Source organism: Amblyomma americanum, chromosome 1 (assembly GCF_052857255.1).
Source record: "Amblyomma americanum isolate KBUSLIRL-KWMA chromosome 1, ASM5285725v1, whole genome shotgun sequence".
NCBI lineage: Eukaryota > Metazoa > Arthropoda > Arachnida > Ixodida > Ixodidae > Amblyomma > Amblyomma americanum.
This window is the reverse complement of record NC_135497.1, coordinates 410,781,688-410,794,877: the sequence shown is the minus strand read 5'-3', so window position 1 is coordinate 410,794,877 and position 13,190 is coordinate 410,781,688.

Genomic DNA, 13,190 nt, shown 5'->3' with positions numbered 1-13,190 from the left:
ACAGGTACGACTTTATCAATAGATCTCCACTCCGCTTTTTGGCAGATCTTTGTGGATTACATGGCCTGCAGAAAGACCACATTCGTTACGCCTTATGGCCTTTCCGTTTAATGTGATGCCGTTCAGCCTCTTTAATGCTGCAGGGCCATTTTCGCGAAGGAGATCGACTCCCTTTTTCGTGAATTCAAGTGGACTGCGCTTGTATGTTCCATCTCGACGTGGTTGTAGTGTTATCATCTACGCTTTCTGTGAACCGTGAAAGAATCTTTGCTATTCTTGATCTGTTTTGCCAAGCGAGGCTTCAGTTTAATTCCAGAAAGTTCGAATTCGTCTGCCACCAGCTCACCATTCTTCGCCATCTGGTCGACGCCTCTGGAGTACGACCTCACCCGGTAGAATCTGCGCCGTGAAATACTTCGCTATTCTTCTGCAGACAAATGATGCGAGGACCGTTGTCGGTCTTTGTTCTGATTTCCGCCCTTTCGTTAAGCCTCTCATTGGCCAAGACCGTCCATTAAATGAACTACTCAGGGGAGGCGTTTGGGGCTCTCCCAAGCGGAAGCTTTTCCGTCGCTTATCACATTGCTGGCCATGCCACTTATACTAGTGTACTTTGACGCATCAAACCATGCTCAAGTTCGCACCAACGCCAATGGGCGAACGGGACTGGCCCGGTCCTTGCAAAACAACAGCAGGGCCATGATACGTGCGTCACTCCTCACGCCAGCCACATTCTTTCCGCCGCCGACTGAAATGACTCCATCACTGAACACGAGTGTTTGGCGCTTAAGTGGGCCTTTGCCTACCCAGTCATTTAACAGTCGTGACAGACCACCATTTTTTTGCTGACTTTATTGTCGAAGTTACCCCGAACGCCGACTGTTAGGTTGGGCTTTATGTGTGCAAGAATATTCGTTCGCTGTCACATAGAAGTTGCAGGCGTATGTGCCATGACGGGAACTGTTTTCCTTGTCCCCCGGAGAGACGCCTGAATGGAGGGAGAGCGATGCTGGACGTTGCTTTTATGTAATTACCGACTCTCTCAGAGCCGCGACCTATAGCATTAAGGCCGCTGACAGGAGGCCTCGACTCTACAAACACGAAGGCCTCTCTACAACTGTACTACGACTACTTGTTTTCTGGAACGGCACTCTGTATCGCCGCAGTGTCCACTCAACAGGCATGAGTTGCCGCTTGCGGTTCCCCAACGGCTCCGTTAGGCGGTCCTGAAGTAATTCCATGACCTGCCGACGACCAGCCAAAGTGACCGCTTCGTACTGCTGCCATTTTGCAACCTCTGCCAGTGTAGAAAAAAGCCCTCTACGTTGCCTATTTGTACCCCTGAACCTATTGGCATTTTCCGCTAACCCTTTTATCGCGTTGGTTAAGACCTGGAGGGCCCTTTTCCGGTGCCTCGATCTGGCGTAAATTGCATTGTCATAACCAGTTATGGCACCCAGTGAGTGACACGCGGGTCCACCGCACACGGTGCCGTTCACTCTAGTGAGCGAACTGTGTATTATACATAGAATAAACTTGCACTTTAACTCCTATGGGTCTTCTTCTGGCTCCACTGGCTGTTTTTGATAGCTCATGTGAGCTTCCACGTTTCATCCCAGAGCACATGGTTTATCTGTGAGAAAGGCATCAGATGCATCTGAATGAGAAAGTTTGGAGTATTCATGAACAGCGAGGGAATTTGTGCAGTCACATAAATCAGGCATGTGGTCTTTCCTGCATGCTGCTAGGCTCTCCACTCAGGGTTAGCTTGAGCAAGAGGAAACCGCACAAGTACAAACACTGGTAGTTTACTTTGCAGTAGTTGAATGATAGGAAACGGAGACCTTTTATATACCATGACATGCTAAATACATTCTCACATGTCCCATGCTTGTGATTCCGTCACGATACGCATGAAAAAGTCGACTCACAAAACAGCCATTCTTCCCTCAAGCGTTTGTAGCTTTAGATGGGGTAATAAAAAGCGGGATAATCTAGCGATTCTCTTTCTCGCATCTGAGAAGAACTCTTTCCCTTGAGGCTTGTGCGTCACGTCTGAGCCCATCGCAATGAGCTAAGAACTCCTGCACGGTCCAACTGAATGAACTACTCGCGCTTGAGCGAGGTTAGAAGTGCATTCTGGCGGTGGAAACGAGGAGATTTTGTTTTCTTAGTCCCTGAGATTCATCACAATCGTCGCAAATGGTATCTTACCACGTGTTAATGGCAAAACTATGAAGTTGCGCCCGACCAATGATAATTCCGAAGAAAAAAAGTTCCCTTGGCTCCGCGGCGGTGTCGCCATCTAGCACTCGACCCTGAATGTGACAGCACTGCAAGCGACGCCGATACTTTCAAAGCTTTTGCCTGGCCTCCGTGATCGAACCAACAGTTGCGTGCTGCTTGATTTAATCACGGAGGCCACAACTTTTGGCGGGAAGTTTGTTTGTTGAGGTATAGAGGGCGCCACAAAAGCTTTAACCTTAGTGTGCCTTGATGCCCGCTCTCCTCCGCGGCGTTGGCCATCCAGGCACCCTATTTAACTTGTGCTGCGAACAGCAAAAAGGACGAGGCGGGAGATGTTTTCATCATTTGGTGTCACCGCCGATCATGCCCCCGCTGCTTCCTACGCATGCGCAGCGTTGCTATAGCGACGGTGATGCGGTCGGCGCGTCGGGGCAGCGTCTTCAAAGCCGTTTGCGGTGCTAGTGTACTTGCACTGCAAGTTCAAGTCACGTGCTTTTGCATTGGCGAAAATTTTGCAATACAGTTTTGTGCACGGTGGTTTACTCTCTTATGTCTTGGTTCATGCAGGGAGGCTCATGTTCAGCAGCCAGCTTGCAGGTGCAAACGTCCTCATTACTGATGAGGACGGGCCGTTCAAGGCCATGCTAAGTGTAACGAAAGGCTGCCTCTTCTGAAGAGACGTAAAGCAGGTGCAAGAGTCGAGAACCTAGACAAGTATAACGAATCTGTAAATTATAGGTACTGTTCCCGTTGTAGCCTGAATCGAAATTAAAGCACTGAAGCTGCCTCGATCGTTATAATTCTGTCCTCCTTTTTCTCGTATTTAACGCGCTTCAGATGTCCATCTACAGTAAGGGAGTTACTGCGTCTTTATTCAATTTGTGTGTGCGCGTGGAGAGGGGTGTGCGTGTCTGTACGTGTGCGTGCACGCGCGCGTACATCTTCTCGAACTCTCCCGTTGCCTCCAAGGCGGTCGAGGTTACAAGTCCAGCCACAGCACGCGCAATTCTACGGCCGCCCGCCAAGTCATTCTTTTTTCGGTCACATCATTACATGACTGCGTTGTTTGGGCGAAATATAAGACAACATTGCGAAAACAGGCGTTTATTTTGCTGCAGGGTTACAATAATCAACCATTGTATTTTTTAGTAACCAACCTGTACAGGGTGGGTCAAAAGTTCCCAGGCCACAGGGCCCGCTTTCGAGCACATATTTAGCCAGGCAGTTACGACGTCCCCAAAGCTCAGAATATCTGTGGAGGTTAAGAGAAGTGCCATTCTGAGAAACTTGATAGCTATATTGACATCGTATGTGCCTGTACATAACGCAGAAAAGCGGACCCTGTGGCCAGCCCTGCACTTTCTTTTATCGCTGCCGATTATTCACTGAAATTTGTGTTCATTATGGACAAAAGCGGTATTTTTGTATTTCTCATTACGTTTTTAGTGTTACGTATCACTGCTCCCTGTAGCAAGAAATAAATAAACTGAAACTGAACTGTGACAAAATATCAGAAGTCTAATGAAGGATCCACAATCGGCTCGAGTTCTGGGGTCCCACCTGTATAAAAACATGCACGTACCCATCTTCTGTCAATAGACAATGACTGATTGAATGACTGATTGACGTGACCGCCTTCGCAATTTCCTGGCATGCGTCCACGCTTCAAAAGCCTTAAAAATTGGCTTGTCTTTTATTTGACTTCTGTTAAAGGAACATTGACACCAAAGTTTTGGAGAAATGTTTTAAATTTTCTTTGGCATTGCGAGCTAGACATCAGTATGCAGACACGACGTAGACTTGTACGCCAGCTGAATTATGTTTAATTGAATTCCTTTCTCGGGCTGCTTCGGTTTTGGTTTCAATAGCAGAACGACGGCTGTAACGTAACAAAGCATTTGAAGTCACGTGAGTCATGCAAAATATTCGGGATACACAAGCTCCGCCTCAAGGGTATGACGCGATAGCGTTAATGGGTCCCTTCAGCGGCCTGCGCCTCTTTGCGCCTCTTCGCAGGCGCGGACACTGTTCTTTATTTAATTATTATTTTTATATATTTTACTTTTTCATCAATTTTTTTCCATCAGACATGAGAAGGGACACAGGGGCTCGTTATGACGTAGGTGAAGGAATCCAACTGTCACCGAAACCAATGAGCATAGGAGATTTTTTTAAATTTATGTTCATCAATGGGAGAATAATAGTGATTATATACAGATAATCGATTAGAAAGCAGAAGAAAAAAACAGCGACATGCCAGACACAGACACACAAGGCTTCCCTTTAACCAAGTCCATCGAGCGTGCTTCGTTGGCCTCAGGTAGCGTGTCTGACTAGCTCCTCAGGGGTCTTGGGTTAGGTTCCCATCTCATCGCGATTTTTTTTTGAGCGCACTTAATTTAGTTTACATTCTTAGATGTCATAATGCCGTCTCAGTAACGTTGTGACCTTATAACCATAATTTATGTGATGTTTGATTGACCTTTGTTTTGTTGGCTGTGATAATAATGTGAAACGTGTGGATTAATTTTTATTGAATTCAAGCAAACAATTATATTGAAACAGCTTAGGCTCCATACATGTGAGGCTTACCCATTTTTAGTATTTTAGTAATTAGTTAGGACACCACCAGTGTGAAGAAACTGTTGAAGCAGGTAACGTCGAGCCCAAAGAAAGCTAAACTGAAAATCGCACTCCGTAACTTAAAGGACTCTCCTGGCTGGTAAAGGAACAAAAAGCTTGAGGCTTATATTACCCATAATTGGCTCACGGCACTTGAAATGTGGGTAAAGATGTATAGATTGGACCTTCCATTTGATACGAATAACGGCACAGAGTCAAAAAACAAGACTTTAAAGGCATGCTTGGCAGGAAACCCCTGGCGGCGTAGCTTGCGAGGCCTTCTTCAAGCCTTAATAGACCAAGCTACCACCTCTGTCATAAAAAAAGCACCTAGTTACTTTCATGGAAGGCCGCCTGGGGTTTGAACGGTTTTGTTGAAAAAAGAAGCACAGGTAAGAGGTACATAAATTAATTATTACAGAAGGAGGTCCCAAAGTGGAAACTGTCAGGGGGACCTCCTGTCAGAATATAGTAGTGAAGATATGACTGCAGGGACCAAGGAAGGAACTTTTCGGGTGAGGTCTGAGCAGAGAATGGTGGCTTCCATAAAGCGGACTTCTACCCAAGTTGTTCATGCTTGGACTTCAGGGAGTCTAAATTACCCTGCAAGCATTTTGGTGCGCTATTTTTGCTCATTGATGGCTGGAATTCTCTCCGTCTCTCTGCGGCCTCAACGGATGAAGCCTATTTAACTGCTATCAATACCACTAGCGGGACATTATCTGAAATGGACTGTGAAGCTAACTCACCAGATGGAGACGAACACAAAGTAGTATCAGCTGATGCTGACGGAGAAGGTACTGCCAAATACTGTGCATCAGATTTTCCCAGGTCTTCTCAGCCGACCACACGCCACATAAAGTCGCAGGTAAGAGCTAAGGGCTCTCGAGTTTTCTATTCTCCTTACTATGTGCATGATCAGGCAGTGTTACAGCAGATACTTCCTGTGTTAAGTGAAGCCGAAAAACTTGCCCAGGGAAGTGTGGTCACAAGCAGCGGAATCGCCATTAGAGGTTCATCCACGAAGGGGTGCTAAGGAATCAAACGGAAACAAAGGATAGAAGTGTCAGCAGATGGGATGAAAGGGAAGGATATGCCGATGAAAAGTGGTGCCTGTCTCTTAAGTAACGCTGTCTTTCTCATGGCCGGATAGGAAAGAATGCAGGAATGATGATGGTAGCGTAAAACGCAATCTCTCGCTATCAATTACTAATTTAACAGCCACCTGCCATGGTGGTTAGTTCGCTTGCAGTCCGGCGGGCAGGTTGTGATGATGATGATGATGCCACAAGGTCACGTGAGCTAGACAGCCCACCTAGGCTGCTTCTCCTGGGGTGGCCGCCTGAGCCACCCTATGCCAACTTATTTGCCGCTCCCAATGCCGACGACGCCGCCGGATTTTCTCCACAACGGGAGCCAAAACGCTATCACGTTAAAACAAATACAGAAAGCGCTGAAAGAAATTTAAAACACAAAGCCGATAAGTTTGATGACACGAATCTTCTATCTTTTTCTAAGGAGTGTATGTTACATTATAGCGTTGCCAAAGGTAAAGTATTCCAGTCAGTCACAGTTCAAGGGAAGAAGGAATATTTAAATATGCTAGTTCTGGCGGTGAAGGGGGTTAGTGAACCAGAGTGGCGGTGCCTCCTTGACCGTGCCTCGGAAACTGGCTTAACGTAGGGATCTGGCCACATTAACAACTTGCTGTGTTTAAGAAGAAAAAGAAATTTTAATCTGTGAATTTTTCTTCGTATTCGTAATGTTTGAATACTCTGTTCCCACATTATGACACGTGGTGAGCCTGTTGAAGGATATTTTGGAAAGATGAATCAAACGGCCTTGCGCTCACTCATTTAAAGTGCTTGTATGTTATTTAGTAAATGGGTCCCTAACTACAGTCTGATTGATGATGAATAGGCTTCTTTTTTTCAAGTCTGCAGAAGCACTGTTCAGTTAGGGCTTGAGGACACACAGCTTACGGAAATCTGACGCGCATGCGTTACTTTTATGCTTATTCCAGCTTAGATTGTTGCTTATCGCCACGTCAATATATCTGTATTAAGTTACCCCAGAAAGGGGAAATGATGGCAGAGCGTAAAGGTACAAATGGCGCTTTTTATTAACTTCATAAATAGAGATTTTTCAGCGCTAAGTTTCATGTTCCAGCAAATAACTTCATAAATAGAGGTTCTTCAGCGCTAAGTTTCATGTCCCAGCAAATACACCAATTAAGAATATTCTTTATATTATAACTGAGTAAGGCCTGGTCTTCATGACAAGCAATTATATTAAAAAAAACACAGTCATCTGCAAACAGCATGATTTGAAAGAACGAGTGACAACTTTAAAAATGTCGCTCCAATGTATTAAAAATAATGGGGCACCATGGACGCTTCCTTTGAGGACACCAGAAGAGACAGTGAGGTTATTTAAATAATGGTCACCGATACTAAAAAATTACATTCGGTTAGGTACCCTGGAACCCAATAACTATACTTTTAGGAAGACCAGCTTGTTGAAGCTTGTGAAACAATTTAGAATGGGAAACATGTTGAAATGCTTTGCTTATGATGATAACGGTGGATTTTTAATGGCGCAAGGACAGCTGCGGCCAAAGAGCGCCAGAAACAAGGTTAGGGGTTGATTAAAATTGATAACCTTTACTCAAGGGGATGTTTGCAGAAAGGACATAAAACAACAGGGGTTTGGTTTTGTTTTTGCTTTATGGGGTACCAAAGCGACTCAGGCTATGAGGGACGCTGTAGTGGAGGGCTCGGGAACATTTCGACCACTTGGGATTGCTTAACGTGCACTGACATCGCACAGTACATTTCGCCTCCATAGAAATTCGACCGTCGCGGGAGGAATCGAACCCGCGTCTTTCGGGCCAGCAGCCGAGCGCCATAACCACTCAGCCACCGCGGCGGCAAAACAACAGCCGTGCATGGGGCATAAAATTCAGTAAGAGTTTAATAACAGCATATAGACAGAATTGCCAACATGCTAAATATACGGACTTTATAAAGTCACGCAGCCTATGCAACAGTCCTTGCCTGGGCAATGAATGCGAAGCCCTTGACATGCGAGATAAAAAGCTCAGTCATTCGCTCCGGAGTGAGAAAATATAGATATCAGTGACAATATGAAATTAACGTAGGAGGCTTACGTTGGCAAAAATTTCAGGAGTCGCAAAAAAAAAAAAGGACAGGTGTGGAGGTATTTGGTTTCAAAGCTCTGGAAAATGACGCCTCTTCTCTAGTTCGAGCCTCGTACACACGATTAAGGCATGGATGACCGACAGCCGATCGTGAACAACTGGTGTTAGATGTGTTATTGTACCATAGCCCTTCTTATTTGAATCCATGGTGGACATTAGAAAGGATTCTGTTGTCATCAATAAAAAACCGATGATATGCTTGGTGATATGTGTTTCATGCAAAAGGCAGAAGTGAGATATGGGACGATATTTAAATATCATTAAAGCAACCCTTTCTTAAGAACAACAACAACACGTGTAGTTTTCCACACTGAATGGTTGACTGTCGATGAAAAAGATGCGCGAAAGTGACAAATACAAACCCGGAAAGATTTTCGGCATGCCAGCGCAAGAAAGCGTTCGGAATTTTGCCAAGTCCTGGTGACGCTATGGTTTTCAAGTTCCAGAGCGATTAAACAATGACAGCTCTTGATATCGTAACAGGAAGCGAAGTACATGACGTTTCAAAGTGACAAGACTCAACAGTTGCATTTAGGAAGACACTGTGAAAGTACTGGTTAAATTACGTAGCAATATCGCTTTCATTTGTTAAGGCCGTGCTGGCGTGCATGATTCTGTCAATAGGTTTTTCTTGTGATATAAGTGGTTCCGAAAATTTTTTGGTGAAGTTCGAATGAAATTAGGCAGTATGTATTCTAAATAAAGGCGTTCAGCGCCTACAATAAGGGAGCTGAAATAAGGGTCTACAATAAGGGATCGATGATAAGACTGAAAAATGGAACAACTGGCGCCTTTCCGTTTCAAATATTTTGCTTTTCTTTGCAACTGCAGAACTTCACGAGTAATCCAGGGAGAGGCTTTGCGTGATTTTAAAAATTTTACTAGTGACAAAGCTATCAAGATAGTGGGTGCACATTGCTTTAAATTTAATCCAAAGCTCCTCAGCCTTACTGTCTCAGAAGCTGCTGAGGCCAAATTTTAAATAATCCAACATACTCTGATCTTTAGTGTGCGAAAAGTCACTTTGGCCATTTGTTGCAAACACTTGTGGCAAACACTTGTTGCAAACGGTTTTTATTTATTGTTATTTATTTTGTTATACTTCGTACAGGATATTAGCACATCAGCGTAACAATCAAGCAAACGGATCATTCCACCCAGTTTTGAAAAGAACGAACTTCCGCGTTACGAAACAGAATGGAAAAGAATGGAACGGAATGAGCAGGAAAAGAGCAATATACCATGTAATGATAAGAAATTCCTTGCTGTGATTCTGTCATGATGAAAGTCATTCATGTAATCGGATAATTCACACACAAAATGCGGGGAGTTAATCGTGTGCTCTGTAAACTGCACTTAGTAAAAAAAGAAAACAGCCCTCACGGAGAAAATTTTATTGTGCGGCTTCCATGTTTTTCGATTTGAGGTAGCAAAGAAGCGTCGATACCTTGTTGTACAAATACGGCAAAGCCACCATCTCTGGAAGGTCTATGGAGACGGAGCCCCCGGTAAAGCGTAGGGAACAGATTCACGTCGTCAATTTCCTCGCACTGCCAAGCCTCATTGGTTACAACCGTATATTTGGCCTGTACCCTGGAACTATGGCTTCAAGACTTTCACTCTTATTTACCACGTTGCGTGCATTTATGTTTAGAATGCCTGAGTTCTTTGACAATCGCTGATCCGAGTCACTCTTTACTCTTTCCGTTACGTATATTGACTCTGCAATTGTGGGCCTCATCCCACGTAAAAAAAACTGCCATCCATTTTTAGCTTCTCATACAGCAGAATGGGTTTCTTGCCATGATCCCTATCGTTTTATGTGCTGCACCATAAAAGCTTTCTTATTGTGATAGCGTCACGTGAACAGACATTTTTTGACAGAAGATTCGGTTCCCATGAGCTTGCGGACAGTGCGCATAACTTGTTTTTCGTTGAAGTCCTGAAATAACGGTATTACCATGACCTTTTTTTTTCCCCAAGTATGCCGATGCAGCGGATTCATGCGACTTAGTTCCACATAACGCTAAACTTTGAATAACGTCAGAAATAACTCTTTTTAGGGACGGATTCTGTTAAACCGAGATCTTCTGGTATTCAAAGACAAACAAGCTGACGCGCCTTCTTCTGCCCTCCAAATCAATAACTTTTTCGCGAAGGAAGGTGACTTTTTTTTCCAAGTTTTAAACGCGTGCTGATTGGTCTTTTAAAAGATGGAGCTGATGGGTGTACTGACAAAATTTTCTTCATCTTATCGTGTTGTGTCCTCAATGCTGCCATTTTATCTGTCCATTTTTGCTGCTCCAAAACCTGTTCCATCAGCACTTTCTGCGTGCTCACTGAGTCCGAATCTTCGTCGGGGGCGGGATTCAGCTCGAGTTCTCCGCACAGCAGCAACTGGCACACATGGTTCACATGCAATACGGATGCACTGTTGGGGGCAAGGCGGAACCAGGGTACCACGGCAATCACTTATAAATGTAGAGTAACAGGCATCAACCTGGGTCAGACAGAAGGAGGGAGCGTAAAGCCACATGCCTCTGCCTGGTCTGCCATGCCCACAGAAGTGAAATGCTTGCGGTCAGGTATTAAAAGGTTTGTCCGATGAGGTGATCTGCTGATGCGGCGGCGCTGTAGGCGCGATGCACGTAGCCAGGGTCGTCACGTCACGAGGTTTTCGATGAAGGTTGTTGTGCTGATAGTCCGTTCCGGCATAACAAAGCAGAAAACCCCGCATCAGACAGAAAAAGGAAGCTTAAAGTTATATGCGTGTGCCTGGTCCAGCCGACCCAGCTCTGGAGAAGAACATAATGCTGTTACCACACTGCAAAACTAGAGAGAGGCGTCAAATGAGGCTTAGCGTATACGTAGGATTCGAGCCGATGGCACAGACGATGCAGCGTAACGAAGAAAAAAAGAGGTTTCGCTATACCTACACCGCAGCCAACCACGAGTTCGTAGAGAAGGTAACTGAAAATCCCCTTTGGCATGCGTAGGTTGTGCGCGAATGATATATGTTACAAATGCTATAAAAAGAAAAAAAATATATAAAGTGCCCCTTCCACGTCGCCTGTTGGCACAATGGGATTTACCTGAAAGACGGTGGTCCTAGGGAGACCTGCACAGAAAGCCGGATCGTGCGAGCAGTCGTCTCCACGAAATGAACCCAGGATGAGCACCTTTTGGCGCCGTGAGATGGCACAGCGCCCCAAAGTCACTGAGCGAAGGTTAAGGTCCCCTATGTGTTTTTCTTACGTGTTCTTCTATGTGGGATTCTTACGTGCACTCACATCGCACTAAACGGGTGTTTTTGCATTTTAGTTCCATAGAAAAGCGGCCTACGCCACCCAAATTCGATCCTGCGCCTTTAGGGTTCAGCAGCCGAATGGCACAGGTGTCTACTAAGACATCGCCTATAAAGATACCGCGGCTGGTTCCTTCATGCTATACGACCAATTTTTGCGTCCATCATGTCATGACAAATCTGCGTATATCGGCATCTGGCGTTCTAAAGGCCTCATCGTATGCTGTCTAATGGCAAGACGATCGTGGGCCTACCCGAAATGTTTCTGGAATTCTGGCTCACCGTTTTTCTCCGTGGGCAGACACTGGCATTACTATGCCGCAGTGTTTTCTAGCACTTGCGTTATTATACCGCAGATGCCTGTGTACACCAAAAGGCTAACTCTATACCTCAGAAATTTTATTAATGTTCGCAGACAACCTAGGCGATCACGGCGTCATCCATGTCAGGAAGTTATCGAACAACGAAGCAGCGATAGCCCAATAGCGCGAACGCCATATCGGCGAGCTGTGCTCAGTGCTGATGGCAGTAACGGCCTTATCTCTGAATCTTATTTTTGGTCCTCTTATAGAGAAGGGGCGCGCGAAACACTTGCAATAGAAGCAGTGGTAGCAGCTTTCGTTCTTTGAGAAAGCTCGAAGGTATGGCTTTCTACACTGGATTCGAATGCGCGGTTGCCTCAATTTTATCCTGAGTTTGTAGGCGGCTTTGCGCTTTGCCTCATCCGTGATCTTTAGCCGAAATAAATGTTCATTTCGTTTACAATTAATAAAATATCCCGGAAACTCGTCAAGATTTCTTTTTTTTTCTTTGGGAATCAAATTTAGACTGAACATTCTTTGAATGGAGCATCACCGAGTCAATGTTGTTTGCACGTTGTGCCGCCGTACCTTGCACCTATGTGCTTTTTCGGCAGGTAGACAAGCTGAGCGTTTATTTGATGCATTGTTGACCATGCGTAGTTTCGCAGATTTTTTTTTTTGTCGTCCGTAGGTTAAAGTGGAGACCGCTCAGAAGATATTGGTAAGGCGGAATACATGATTTTCGGATTATTTTTTACTCCTCTAAGCGGATAAAGCCCTTCTTACAGTCAGAAACCGGTTTTCGACGGCGACCATTCTTTCCTTCCATTCTTGACGGTGAATCAGACTGGCGTTATGTTGTGTAAACATGCAACTGACGCTCAAAGAGTCTGCGAGACGCTGGCGGGGTTGAAACGAGCGGTGATTGCGGCGAGACGCTAAAAACGAGATTGCAGGCTTGCTGCTGTGCGCATAGCAGTTATTTTGTTCCCATGTTTGCCATATAAAACGTCCACCGTTCAGGTGGGCTACCTTACAATGTTTCAAACGTTCTTAAAGTAGCTTTCATAGCGCTCTTTTCGGAAGCAAAGACAAACAGTCAAAGTTAATATGATGGCCCAAAGCCGTTGGAAGAATAACTAAAATGCGTCTCCATTTTTTGGTGCATATAGAATTTTATTACGCGATACATCACTGAAAATTTTTAGTGCATTCGAAACATTTTCTAGTAATAAATTTGCTAGAATATTTGTACAAACGTTGAATAATATAAATGATATATAAATGATATATAAATGATATATATATATATATATATATATATATATATATATATATATATATATATATATATATATATATATATATATATATATATATATATATATAAATGCAATATATATATATATATATATATATATATATATATATATATATATATATATATATATATATATGTACAAAAGCTAAGCTGACTTGAAGAAGCCGATTAGTA